Here is a 14,002-nt window from a genome sequence, read left to right as displayed (position 1 = left end):
CCATCTCTGGGGTCACCACAGCGGGGTGAGGTGAGGAGCAGGGCTGGGTGCTGAGGGGCATCGTGGCCAAGGAGGTGTTTTGGGAAGAGGGAGGAGAAGGTGTGGAAGGTGCTGCGGAAGGTGCTGCTCCTCCTTCCTCGTTGTCCCCAGGGAGGAGGAGGAGGAGATTCCCGGCAGTGTCCGACCTCACTCCCCTGCAGGGCATCGGGAGGGGCGGCTGCGAGCGGGGATTTGCAGCTGAGCTCTGCTCGGAAAGTAGCTCCCAGCCTTTCCTCATTTCTTTCTGGATTTAAGGCAGCTTCCAAATTCCTGCGCAGCCAAATCCTGCCTGGGACTGCCAGGAAAGCCGGCCAGCAGCAAGTACGTGCCGTTTGTGTACCCAGAGCACAGCCAGGGTCGCTGCTGTCCTGCGGGTGATGATGATGATGATGATGATGGAGCTCCAGCCCTCCCCAGGATGTGACCCCGGCCCTTCCTGGTACCCCCTGCCCTGGGTGCTGCCCGGGTGTCACCTCTCCATCATCACCACCTTTTTATGCACCAAAACACTCCAGATTCCCTAAACTTTACTGCCCTGCCTGTAACCTCCCACCCAGCCGTGGAAGGAGCCACGCTGGCTTCGCGCACTCCCGATGGGATTTACGATCCCAGGGATTTCCTGAGCTGCCTGTCATCGCCCTCCCGCCTTTCCCACCAACAACAAACCACACCCGTTTGTTTCGGGGCGCTCCTTCCACGTTTCTTGCTGTATTTTTGTTTCTGCCTGCCTCAGGAGGGTTTCAGGGGACAGCGGCAGAGCAGTGAAGCGGCGCCGAGGTCACAGTGAAGGGCACACCTTTGTCTCCATGGGGAATGTCATGGGCTGGGGAAAGGAGGATTGGGAAAACCCTGCATCCTGAGGCACTTGGGGATTCCATGGGAGGCACCCCAGCGTGACCCCAAAGCAGCCCTGGGAGAGCTGAGAGCAGGGCACGGAGGGGCTGCACCCTCAGCATCCTCCCGGGGATGCGGAGCCAGCCCCGGCCAAGCCCACCCATGGGACGCCTGATCTGCTCTTTCCACTGGTGACTCATGGAAAAACCACTTGTTTTGCAGCAGCACTCGGCAAGTCGGGTGATCCTGCCTCTCTGCCTCGCTTGTCTGTCTTTTCTTTAAAGGATCATTGGTGTGAAAACCTCCGGGATCCCGACATTCCCGCAGAGCTCGCTCACCTGAAGGCGTTTTCCCTGGATGTGTGCAGGGCTGGCTGTGCAAGCCACGCTCCATCAGCTGCCTGGGAGGCAGCCTGGTCACGCTCCCAGCGCTGAATTTTTTGGGGATTAGTATTTTTGAGTGGCTCTTATACAACGGCGTTGGAAGCTTGGAGGGTTTCCACCGGCTCCTCGCGCGTTGGTCTCCACACTCCTGCCAGCACCGCCGGCTGCACGGGGCCCCCCAAATCTCTCCACAAGGTTTGTGGCACAATCTGGGCTGATGGGGCTGGGGACTCATCCAGGCTTGTCCCCATTGTCCCCAAGGCCAGGCAGGACACAGAGAAGTGAGACCTCACTGTGTGGCTTGGCTTCTTGATGCCTCGTAGGATGCAAGCAGGATGCGTTGGTAGATTTGGGTTAAAACACTCAGAATGGGAATGATGCTGATTCCCACTGAATTCCCAGCATCGCCCTGCTTCCCAAATTCTCACCTTTCACTGCTTTTTGTCCAAGTCCTTCAGAGGGCAGAGATGGAGCACGGCCCTTTCCCAGTGGGACCGGCCCATCCCAGACCCGGCTGCAGCTGGAGTCTGGGCCAGCTCTGTATTTCACTGAATTGGCTCTTTTAAAAGGTTTTTTCTTGGAAATAGGCATTGAGAGGGATGTTCTGTGGTGCTCACTGCTGTGTGCCACACCTTCACCCTTTCCTCACGGAGCACTGACCGTGCCACTGCTCTCTGGAAAGCACATTAGCAATTTTTTTTTTGGGGGGGGTGCTGGTTTAGTTTGGAATCTGGCGTGGAAAATCATTTCCAACCCCCAAATTAGAAACAGAATAATAACACAGAGCCTTGTTTTGGAGGAGGTGGTGTGTGTCATCCCGCAGCAATGAGAAACTTGTGCTGGAGAGGAGCAAAGAGCTGTGATTTGTTTTTTTAACACTCCCCAAAGGACTGACGTGGCTCTGGGACGCTGCTCCTGCTCCCTTGTACCCCTGGATGGGGATGGGACAGTTGCTGTGGGCAGGGGGCTGTCCTTACACCATGTGAGGGGCTGTACCACCCAGTTGTGTTGTTCTTACCCTTGGTTTTGTGGAGAAAAGGGGATTGTGCCGTGTGGTTTTGTGCCTTGCCCTTCCCTAAGGAGTCGGGGTGGAGGGCTGATGTTCAGGGATGGGACAGGAGCCAGTATTTTGCCATGCTGGGCTGGAGGGAGGGATGAGCAGGCGTTGCTTTCTCCTTGGGATTTTTTATTTCGAATGCTGTGGATTAGAGGGAATTCACTGCGAGTTGCTCTCTCTATGGATGTCTCCCCCAGAAAACACCAAGTCCTATGAAAACCGAGCTGGACTCAGCCAAGGAAGCCATGCTGAGGCAGTAGCTAATCCTGCCTCAGATGGGCTCACTGGCCACCCCAGCATTGCCAGGAAACCCTAAAAATAACATATTTTTAAAAATTGTGAGGGGTTTCCTCATGTGTGGGAGAGGTGGCTGCTCAGCCAATTTAAATGCTGAATTCCCGTGCAGAGGAGCCTTCACCCCACTCTCCTGAGGATTATAACAAACTCTACACCCCAAATGTGTGCCCAAGCCGGGGTGCCCCATCTGCCTTTGGGATGTCCTCAGGACAGGTCCTGGGGGGAGAGGTCTGCATGGAGCCAGTCGCTGGGATTTAATAAGACACTTGTTTTATGTTAAATATCAGGGCTGATAGGAAACATGTGTCCTGAGGATTAACAGCCGTGTAAGAGATAAAGCCATGAGTTAAACCTCCAAACAGGGCATTTCAAAGAACCCTTCACGGCTGCAATCTGCACTATTGGGGTAACCAGGAGTGGGATGGGGAAGGTAAAATGTGTATTGCAGTTTATGGTGCTCCCAAATGCTTGGGATGGGCTTGGGACTGGGTTTCCTCCCAGCAAGGTGATGCCCAGGGATGCCGGATCACACAGGGGTGATGTCAGCTCCTTCTCCCATTTCTTCCTCCCTTTCCCCCTTCTTCTAATGTATTTTTTTCCTTTTTTTTCTTTTTTTTTTTTTTTTTTTTCCCAGGCCCCAGTTTCTCCCCTGTCGAGGCAAACGCTTTGGCTAATTAGCAAAACGTGTCAAAGAAAATGATTAATGTCCCGGGAGGAGGCTGGGCTGCCTTTGTGCCGGCATTGCCTGACTTCTGCTCTTAAAGGTTTTATTAAAAGATAAGGCAGCTCCTGACGGGTGAGCAAAGCATGTGCTTCCCTGGGTGTTAAAGGGTCGGGGAAGCAGGGGATGTGGGGCAGATTGGGGTCACCCTCGGAGGGAGAGGAGAGGGGCTCGTGTTTCCCTGCCTCTGTGCGCCACCGTCCCCGCCGTGTCTGGCCCTGGCAGGGGAAAAGACTTTTAAAAAACATGGCTGAATGCCTCCTTTATTCTTGCAGGGCAGGTAACTCAATCTCCTCAGCTGGGCTGTGAATGTTGCTGTGTTGCAGGGCTCTGCCTGGCCGTGTGCTCCAGGAGTGATGCTCTGGGGGGGCTTGGGCACAGCCAGGCTCCTGCCCAGGACAGCGGTGGCAGCAGGGACAGAGGTGCTTGGGCATGGGTTTGATGGTCCATGTGGTCAGAGAAGTGCCTGTGCTCAGGCTGGAGCCCAGTGGGACATCCCTGGCAATTTGCTGTGGGCTGAACCCCCCATCCCAGCTCCCTCCAGGGCATCCCAGGGCCCAGGGTCCCACTGGGCTCCTGCCAGGACTACCCTACACAGCATCCAACTGTCCTCATCTCTCATGGCTTTGGATGTGTTTTCAGCAAGCCTCAAAATATTCTTCAAGCAACCCAAATCCCTTCAACCCCCCCAGAACCAGCAGCCCTTGCAGAGGGGTCTTGCAAAAGGCAAAAACTTCCCAGCAGCTCTGCTGGGGGATCACATAAACCAAGCTGGCAGTGCCACAGCATCCCTGTGCCATGCCAAAATCCCGTCTGGGACATCAGCCTGGGAACAGGGAGAGGGTGAGAGGGCTGGGAGACCCAGCAGCAGCACTCTGGTTGTTTTATCAGAGCAGGAGCGGTTCCCAAACCCGGCAGACACTGATGTCTGAGCCCCTGGATGCACATCAGAGGGGGTTTGGGAGCGGGCACAGCTGGCAGGAGCCTCGGGAGGGGCTGCAGGAGCTGCTCTGTGAGGTTTTCCTCCAGCAAACAGACCTCTGGGCTTAATAAGCTATTTGTAAAACTGGCTGTGGATAAACAAGAGGCCGTGTGTCAGGCTGAAGGCGGCCTCGCAGGGCTCCGCCGCGCGGGGTGGGACCTCAGCACAGAAATATTTTCAAGATAAACAGAGGAAAATGAGTCCTGGAGGAGGCTGGGGCCACTGGCAGCAGCATGCTGCTCCTCTCCAAGATTATTCTGGGGCAGGAACTTGGCTTTCTGCACACTGCAGGTTTTTTTTCCTGCCTCTGAAGGGAACCTCGCGTGCTGCTGATTTAGGGACAAACCTGAGGAGCACTGAAGGCAGCAGTGAGGAGATGTGCAGAGCCCGGGGCTTGCAGGGCAGTTTTGGGCTGAGGGCGAGGAGCTGGGATGCACAGCTGCTGCTGCAGATCCCCCGGGTCAGAGCTGCCTTCCCTGGAGAACCCTTGGGCTCAGGTAACAATGTTGGGTTGGGAGTGTTCATCTTGGAGAGGAGAAGGCTTCAGGGAGATTTTAGAGCCTCTTCCAGTGCCTAAAGAGGATCCAAGAGAGCTGGAGAGGGACGTTGGATAAGGGCATGGAGTAACAGGACAAAGGGGAATGGCTTCCCACTGCCAGCGGGCAGAGTTAGATTGAATATAGAATATAAGGAAGAAATTCATTATATTGGATATAAGGAAGGAATTCCTCTCTGTGAGGGTGGGGAGGCGCTGGCACAGAGTGCCCAGAGAAGCTGTGGCTGCCCCTGGATCCCTGGAAGTGTCCAAGGCCAGGCTGGACAGGGCTTGGAGCAGCCTGGGATAGTGGGAGGTGTCCCTGCCCAGGGCAGGAGGTGGAGCAAGATGAGCTTGAAGATTCCCTTCAACCCAAGCCATCCTGGGATTCTGTGACTCCAGAGAGAGCAGCAGAGCTGCCCTGCCTGGCTGCTGGTGCCTCCTGCCCTCCATCAGCTCCTCTGCTTCCCAGCAAAGGCAGAGGCAACTCCGTGGTGCCCCAGGGCAGGATCTGGGCACTGTGTGCCCTCTGCCAGGCTGGGGAATGGGCTGGGCTCCATCCTTCCATCCCCTCTATCCTTCCAGCCTCAGTGTCCTCTTCATCCTCCCACCCCCTCCATCCCACCATCCCTGGGCTGGGGGGGGTTGTGCTGGTTTCCTTCTCTGTTCTGTGCCTGGTTTTTAAACCCCACAACCTGGACTGACACCCAGGCTGGGGCAGAGCTGGGCTTGGGGCACCAAGGCTGGGCCAGTCCCGGCCTCAGCAGCTCGGATCTCCCAGTGTATCTCTCCTTCTCCTCCCCACCCCCAGCAAATTTAATTAAAAGTCATTCAGATTCCTTTGAAAGAAAATGTCATCCGTCGACACAATTACACTTTAACTAACCAAAGCTGTTACAGTTCCTATATATATTGGAATCAGGCTGTCGTTATTAGTTCTAAGTAAGTAATTTATTCCCATTATTGTGTTCAAATTACAGGATATTACCCCCTGGGGAAATAATCCTGTTATTTGAAATGTAAAAAAGAATTCACATGGACAACAATGGATTCCTAAATGAACCCAACAACAGCCCCCAATCCCAGAGCGGCATCACTTGCCTCAGATAGGGAAAATATTAAGTTTCTTTTAAAAAGGTTCTTGTCTCCTCTCTTTCCCTTCTCATGCCCCAGGTAAGGTAAAATGGGCTTCTCCTCTTCTTCAAGTGCATCAATTTATTGAGGGAATCCTGGAAGTGAAGGAATTTGGTGGGGAGCATGGGGGAGGCAGGTATATGTATATATATATATTTTATTTTTTTTTTAATATATATATATGGGTGTCTCCCCTTAATTTGGTGGTGGGAAGGGAGCCCTGGGAGGGTGGGATGCGAGTGCCCAGCACAGCTCTGTGGGTTTGGGTTTCTGCTGGAGCTGGGAACCTTTGCCTTCCATCAGCAAAGAGCTGCCGAGGTTCTTTGGAAACACTGTTCCCTAGATCAAGATCTTCACTGAAAGCAAATAACAGCTCCTCTCTGCAACACCCAAACATAAGCAACTAATTTGGACCACCGAAAGGAAAAAGGGGGAGGAGAAAAAAAAAAAGAAAAGAAAGAGAAAGAGGAGGAAGAGGGAGGGGAGGGAAGAAAATCAGATACACTTGTAACCTGATTACAACAGCCAGCTATGTGTGCAAAATCACAATGCAGCTCTATAATTAAATCTCTCTTTCCCCCTCCTGCCGAGCTCTTTCCTCTAACAGGCGCGGTACAAAAACAGTCGTTAGGACATCAAATTCCAGCTCCGACAAGAGGGGACTTTTTTGTCTATAGCTGCTCGGCTCGTCTTTAAGGAAATAATAATTATAAGCCCAGCGCTGCTGGCTGACGAGCTTTGTGGAGCAGAAAGGGCTGGTCTTGTCCAATGCCCCCTTCCCCCACGCAGAGGGCTGGGTGATGGGAACAGAGATGGGATAGCCCTGGGAGCCAGCCCTGGACACCCCCTCCTTGTGCTGGGAGAGGAAACCCTGGGGGCTCACAAGATGCTGGGAGCCACAGAGCCCTGCTGAATCCTCCTCCTGTGTTCTAGCACCTGCAGTTTGGGGGCACAGGGTGGGTCTGGATGTTTGGGAGCGCACGAAGCACCTGTGAGGGATGTGAGGAGCCAGTGGCTTCAGGGACAGCGGGAGAATTCCTTCCATAGCGTTTCCACAAGGGTTTCCCCCTGCCAGATCTGGGCTGTAGCGTGATGAGGGGATGCCATGGAAGGGATCAGGTCAATGAACCCCCAAAGGCAGCAGGGAGGGACCCCCCAGCACGGTGGATGGCAGGGGAGCAGTGCTGGCAGCCTTTCCCCAGCCCTGCCTGTTGATTTACCCCACACTGGTCACAGAGAGCTGTTCCCATCCCTGTGACACCCAGCACGTGCTTTTGCTGGCAGCTGCCGGCTGGATTCAGCCTCAGGGACCCAGTTCCTCGAGGGCAGGCTCCTGCTTGCTTCCTCGAGGTATTTTTGGGAACAAGTCTTGCATCCCATCTTCCTTCCCACTGCGAGTCGAGAGAAGGTGTATTGAGCTTCTTGCAACTGCTGCGACGACTCACAGGACGGCGAAGGAAAAAACCTGGCACCAGGAAACCCTCCAAAAGGCCCCAAAGCGCAAGATAACCAGCAGTGAGATGGGATTTCTCCACCACAGCTCGTGCTGGCAGCCAGCACGTGCAGGAGGGCACGGCCGAGGGCGGACACGGGCTCCGCAACGTGCGGCATGCGACACGGAATCTCAGATGCTGCTCCAATAAAGCTGTGCAGGTTTGGTTTTAATGGCAATTAACAGCTGTTAAAAGGTGAAGGATCTACTCTGCTAACACCCAGAGCTTCTCATGCCTTTCATGAAGGGATTTGAAAATACATTTGTGAGTGTTAATTTTAAGCCACCCTAATGCACCCCGGGGAGGTGGATGGGTTTGCCCTGTGTGCAGGCAGGGAAGCTGAAGGAGGCCAGGGCACGGTGTGGGGATGAGCATTCAGTGCTGGCAGAGGAGGTGAAATCCACGTCTGGCTCTGGAAGAGGGATGGGAGCAAGCAGCATCAGTGCAGTTTTCACCAGCACTTCCCCAGTCTTTTATTTTGTGGGGAGATTAACTTGGTGCAAAACCAAAGGCACTCACGAGTTTAACCTTCAGCAGGACCCTCACGCTGGGGGGGGGCACGTAGGAAATCATCTTTCCCTGGGAGATGCTGCAAATCTGGATTTTCCAGTTCCTGGAGGGCTCTGCTTGTTTAAATTAGAAGCAGATAGGAGAGGTGAATTTTAAGAAGGACAGAGCAAAGGCACACAAGTATGCAGTTAACTTCTAAACTTCTTTCTCTGGCTCTCCCGCTGAGTAAATGCTTTAGGAGCTTCAAACCACAGCTTTTAATATCTCCTTAACATGCCCCGCGATTCCTTCCCCCCTGTCAAAACAGCGAGAGCAGCTGTGAATATTTTCCATTTTAGAATGTTTTGTATGCATACGAAAGTACCTGCAGCTCCAGTGGGCTGGGATGTGGAGAAATGCTGGAGCCAAGGGTATCTATTTTATATCAAACCTTAAAATAGCACATGCTCCTGCCTCTCTCTTGCTCATGTCCTGCGTCCAGGAGGGTATTTTTGATTTAACTGACAGATCAAGGGAAAAATCCCCAATTTACTCGGTTGATGCAGAAGGTCTTGTCATTATGAGCTCAGCTCACCTGGATGGAGGGTTGTTTTAAACTCCCAAATGCAGAACCTGTAATAGCGGGGTGTTGTATGGGGACTGCAGTTTTGGGGAGGTTTCCCATGCACGTTTCTCCACTAAACCACATTTTTTCCTCTGAAAGGTGTAACTGCCGTTTCCGTGCCTTACAACCAATTTAGCAGTTGATCTGTAGCCAAAAAATGCAGGCAGTAATTACAGCTTTGGGGTTGGTGCTCCTCTCAAAGCTCTCTATGGGTTGTGAATGTCAGCCCTCCTCCCTGCCTATTTTTTCCCCCTGATCTTGGATGAAAAAAGCTTATTATTGGGTAAAAGGGAAAAAAAAAAAATCCAGTCTGACGTATCCAAGAGCCAGTCTAGCTGTGAAAAAGCCCAGTAGAGGGGCTTGGTGGATGTTGAAGAAAGCAAAGGGCACCCAGCATGGGGCAGGTCCTGGCACGGGGGGGGTCCCAGCTCAGGATTTTGGGTGGAAGTGAGTGCACAGGTGGCAGAGCAGGAAAACAGGGTGGGATTGTGCATAAACACCCACCCTCCTGTGCCAGGCAAGGAAAAAACCCCATCAGCCTGTATTTGGACTCAAAACCAGCCTGGTCTGGGACGTTTGGCTTTACAAACCCCAGAGCTGCTGTGAACGGGGGGGAGGGCACCCCCTGGCCCCTCTCCCTGCTCTGGCTGGGCTGGTGAGGATGCTGCAGCCCCCAGCCCCTGCTGGGGCTCGTTTCTTGGGCTCCCCCCTCCACGCAAAGCCCGCTGCCAGGCTGAGCACAAGGCTTATAATCAGCCAGGATTTATGGAGAAAACCGAAATCCCGAGCTGTTCTGGTCATTAATCAGAAATTCTTCGCTCAGTTCCCAAACCGTTTCCCTGGGGATCTCCTCACTGGGACCCCCCCCACTCCACAGCCCCCTCCCCAGGGATGGCAGCTCCTTCACTGCGGGCACAGGGGCTGGGGTGGGGAGAGACCCCAGGCTTTGGAATTACCCAAGCCCCCCATCGATGAATAAATCACCATGGATGCATCGGAATAAACCCCAGCAGAGCCCCCCTTGCCTTCCAATCCCACCTCTGTCCCTACAGGGTTTTATTTGGGGGGGATGGGACCTCGCTGTCAGACTCAGTTCTGCTTTTAAGATGGGCAGGGGGAAGGAATGAAATCAGGGCAAAGCTTTGCCGACGCGCTGGGATCGTCGCCGTCCGCGTTTTAATGTGATTTATGCCTGGATTTCTAAATCCAGCCACTGACTGCACGCTTTAAATATAGCTCCAAAAACACCCTGAAAACGTGTAGTAAGCACGTTAGAAACAGCGGGCGGAAAGGATGCACAGCACCCCCCGGCTAAGGATGGGGAGTACGGTGGGGAGGGGGGGTTGTGGGGGGAAAAAAAGAGGATTTTGGGGGTCCCAGCAGATGGGGATGGGGGTCCAGCATGGCCTGTGGGGGCAAAGTCGAGAGCTGGGTTGGCAGCGAAGGGGTGAGTGTCCCCCACCCGCCACGCCTTGGCAGCCCCCCAAAACGGGGGAGATGCGCTGGGGGTGGGGGGCATCGCTTTGCTTCGCCTCCCACGCCTCCAGAGAGCCTCCCCCAGCCCCAGATTCCTTCCCCCCTCCCCGTCCTACCTGCATCCCGGGAGGGGGGGCAGTGCCCCGTGTGGGGCTGGGGGCTGCGAGCCCCGCTCCGCTCCCCTCCGCGGGCACCGGGAATTCCGCCTTCGTCCGGGGAAGGGAGAGAAGGGAAGAATGGAAAAAAAATAAATAAAAAAAGAAGAATAAAAACAAACCACACCAAACCAGGAAGAAACGCCAAAACAAAACAAAATGGAGAATAAATAGGTGGGGGGTGGGGGGAAGGAAAGGGAAAATAAAAGAAAATTAAGGAGAGAGACGGAGGGAGCGGAGCAGGGCGGGAGGGGGTGCCCCGTCCCCGGGGGGGGATCGGGGGGCGGCCCGGGGGCGGGCGGCACCGTGGGAACCTGCCGGGAGCCCGGGGCACCGGGAATGGGACGGGAATGGGGATGGGAATGGGAATAGGGATGGGAACGGGAATAGTGATGGCAATGGGAATGGGATCGGGATGGGAATGGGGGGGGCACAACGCGGTGCGGCTGCTCGCGGGACATCCCACACCCCCCCTCCTTCCCCGCCCCGATGTTATTTTTAATAAAAATAGGTATTTTTGCGGAAAGCGCTGCTTGCGGCAGGGCTTCGGCGCTGGGCGAAATGTGGGAGCGGCCGCCACACCCCCCCAAAATTTCACGGGGTTCTCGCAGCCCCCCATTGCGGGGTGTGCCCCCAGCTGCAGGGATGGGGGGATTATTGGGGGAAAAAAAACGGGAAAAAACCAAGGGTAGCTGCGATTTCATGTGGAAAACGCTGGGAAAACAGACCCGCCCGCAGCAGCGCGCCGGAGAGGGAAAAATAATAATAACAACAATAACAATAATAATTAGAAAAACGCGTATGTTAGATCGGAAGGGAGCTGATTTTTTTCCTTTTTTTGTTGTTGTTTTCGGAGGGTGTTTTGCAGCTGCCGTACAAGATGGCTCCCGGCCGGGGGAAGGGGAGGAGGAGGAGGAGGAGGAGGAAGGGCTGGAGTCGCAGGGAGGGGGCCCGTCCCCCCCGCCCCGCCCGAGCCTGCTTTTTCTATTTTTTATTAGCATTTCCCTGATTTATGACATGCCAACCCCCCGGCCCGGGGACAGCGGCGGGGAGGTCCGGGCGTGAAGGCATTAAACATTTATAAAATATGCTTTTAAAGCCACATAAAAGCGATCAAACCATTAATATTTTTTCCCCCCTCACCCCCAATTCCCCCGGTTTTTTTTGGGGTTTTTTTTTTGGTTTTCTAAAGGAGACTGGGAAAAGAAGCGCCCTCCCCTTGGAGGCAGCGGGGTTTGAGCCCTCGCCTCTGACGCAGTTTTGCTCTTAAATATAAATAAAAACATAAATATCTATATTATTGTTATTTATTATTATTATTTTCGCGTTAAACCAGGGCCTCGAGCAGCGTGAGAGCTTTTCGACAAACTCGATTTGGCCTTGGAACGTTTAAAAATAAGTAGATTTTCGGGGCAGTTTCTCCTCTTTTCTGGCCGATGTCCCGGTGGGCGCCTCGAAACTCCTGTCCGAGACGCTTTATTATTATTACTTTTAATTTATACCGGATTAAAATAGATTTTCCCCCTCCTCCCCCTTTGCGTTATAAAAGCCGATTTTTGTTTAATTAAGTAAAGAAGCGGGGAAGATTGGGGGGTTTGGCAGTGGGGTGTCCCCCCTCACTTCTACCCGAGGAATGCGCTGTGCTGCGCGAAGGGAAAAACGCATTAAAAATAGGGGGAGAAAGGGAAAAAAAATGAAAATAGAAATAAAAAAAAAAAAAAAGAAAAAGGAAAGAAAAGTAAAAGTTGGTGTGGCAGCGCTGGGGGGGGCCACCCCGCTCACAATCCAGAGGGGGGAGTGTGTGTCTCCTCCTCCAGCGTCCCTTTTCACCCTATTTTTGAATTTTTTGGGGAGGCGGGGCCCACAGGGAGGGCAGCGGAGCCTCCCCCGCTCCCCCCCGGCCCTGAAAGGCCGCTTTGTCCGCGGCGGGGCCGTGGGAGAGGGCCCGGCGGCACTTCCCCCTCAGGCCTGCCCGGGCGGGATGAAGGATTTAACCCGCGCAGATAATGAAGGGGGTCGCGGGGCGCTCCCCCCTCACGGCCCCGCTCGGAGCGGGGGACCCGCGGCCGCTCCCCGCCAACCGCCCGCCCGCGCCGGGCGGCAGCGCGGGGGCAGCCTGGAAACAGCAGCGGGAGCGCCGGGGGCGGGGCGAGCGGGGAGCCTGGAAACAGCCGCCTGTTTACCCGCCGCTGAGTGACAGCGCGGTCGGCCAATGGAGGGGCGCAGAGCGGCCGCGGGCCCGCCCCCGCCGCGCCGAGAACAATGCGTGTTTCATAGCCCCGCCGCCGCCGTTTTTCCCTCCCCCATTCCCCCGTTTTTTTCCCTCCCTCCCTCCCGCCCCGCGCTCGCGCTCCCCTTTTTTTTTTTAGTAATTTTTTTTTCCCTCCCTAATTTTTTTTTTATTCCTCTCTCTCTCTTTTTTTTTCTTTTTTTTTTTTTTTTCCTCCTCTTCCCTTAAGCGCCGCCGAGCCGCGCGCGCGGGGCCGGCCCGGGAAGGGGGGGTGTGTGTGTTTGTGTGTGTGGAGGCGATGCCGCAGCTCGGCGGGGCCCCGCCGCTCCATGGCGCGGCCGCCACCGCGTCGCTCCCGCGCTGCTGCCCCTGAGGAGCGGAGCGGAGCAGCGGAGGAGCCGGGCGGCGGGCAGGGCGGCGAGCCGGCACCCCCCGCCCCAGCCCCGCACCGCCGCCATGCCCCGCGACCAGGCGGCCTGACCGCGCCGAGGTAGGACCCGCGCCCGGATCCGCACCCCGACCCCGGGGCGGCGGTCCCGTCTCCCTCCACCCCCCCGAACCCCCCTCTTCCGCCACATCCCTCCCGCTTTTTGCCCCTTTTTAGCCGTTTTCCTCTTTATTGGTTACTTTCCAGCCGGGATCCGGCCGCTCCCGCAGCCCCCGGGGTGAGGCTCGCCCCGAGCAGCCACGCAGGCAGGGTTTAATTAATTCTAAAATCCACTCGAAAATAATTTTTTAAAAACCCCGACAAAGCAAAGCAGTGAGATTTTTTGGGGTATAATTTTGCATTTCTCCCATCTTTCTTTTTTTCCTTTGTTTTGTTTTGTTTGTTTTTTTTTTTTTTAATCATCCCTCCCCCGCGCTGGAGCGCCCGCCCGGGAGCCGGGACGGGCGGCGGGGCCGGAGCGGCGGCTCCCGGGGCTCCGGGAGCGCCCGGAGAGCGTTTGAGGCAGAGAACCTCCACCTTATCCCCGCAGTGTTTATTACTTCTCGCTATCCCCGTACAAAATACCGCTGGCGAGTGGAGCCTTTCATCAGGCTGCGAGTACAAATATAGTTTTATATATATGGTGGGGTTGGGTTTTTTTTTTGGGTTATTTTTTTTTCGCTGTGCCGGGAAATGATAATACGGGTTTTGTTTTCCCGAGTGAAAGCGGCGCGGCGAAAAGGAAAAATAAAAAAGCCCAGCCCAAACAACAAGCCCAGTCGGTGGTTTGGAGCCGTGGGAACGAGCTCCAAAAGAAGCGAGAAACGGGGCTGCGGAGAGATTCCGCCGCCGGAGCCCGCAGCGGGGGAGAAATAAAGAAAAGGGGGGAAAAATAAAAAAAAATAAAGAAGTAGAAAAAAAAAAGGGGGGGAGAAAAAAAGAAAGGAAAAGAAGAAATATTTGAGTAGGTGGTTCGGGTTTTTTTTTTGGTTGTTATTTTGGGATTTGTGTGTTTGTTTTCCGGGGCGAAGTGCGGAGCCGCGTCCCCGCTGGTCGGAGCCGGGCTGCGGGCGGGCGCTGCCCGGGGCTGCGGCCGTGACAAATGTAACTCTTGGGGAAAAAAAG

At 54.8% G+C, this 14,002-nt stretch overlaps 1 protein-coding gene and 1 long non-coding RNA gene across 6 annotated transcripts in view; one reads left to right on the top strand and one right to left on the bottom strand.

Annotated features, from left to right (window-relative positions):
* Positions 1-6,137: 6,137 nt before the first annotated feature.
* Positions 6,138-10,734, bottom strand: LOC135281445 (uncharacterized). The gene is made up of 2 exons (XR_010348087.1): positions 7,995-10,734; positions 6,138-7,887 (listed from the first exon to the last, which is right to left on the bottom strand). It is a non-coding gene; the product is annotated as an uncharacterized LOC135281445 (long non-coding RNA).
* Positions 10,735-12,666: 1,932 nt separating this feature from the next.
* Positions 12,667-14,002, top strand: part of TNRC18 (trinucleotide repeat containing 18) — a 56,458-nt gene continuing 55,122 nt past the window's right edge. For 4 of the 5 annotated variants that reach the window (XM_064390291.1, XM_064390292.1, XM_064390293.1 and 1 more), the window contains exon 1: positions 12,667-12,940. The gene's annotated coding sequence lies outside the window, so the exon portion shown is untranslated. The remainder of the gene's footprint in view (positions 12,941-14,002) is intronic. The other variant, XM_064390294.1, reaches the window with a different exon arrangement.

Source organism: Passer domesticus, chromosome 15 (assembly GCF_036417665.1).
Source record: "Passer domesticus isolate bPasDom1 chromosome 15, bPasDom1.hap1, whole genome shotgun sequence".
NCBI classification, from domain to species: Eukaryota; Metazoa; Chordata; class Aves; order Passeriformes; family Passeridae; genus Passer; species Passer domesticus.
This window is presented reverse-complemented; position numbering and strand designations above follow the sequence as displayed.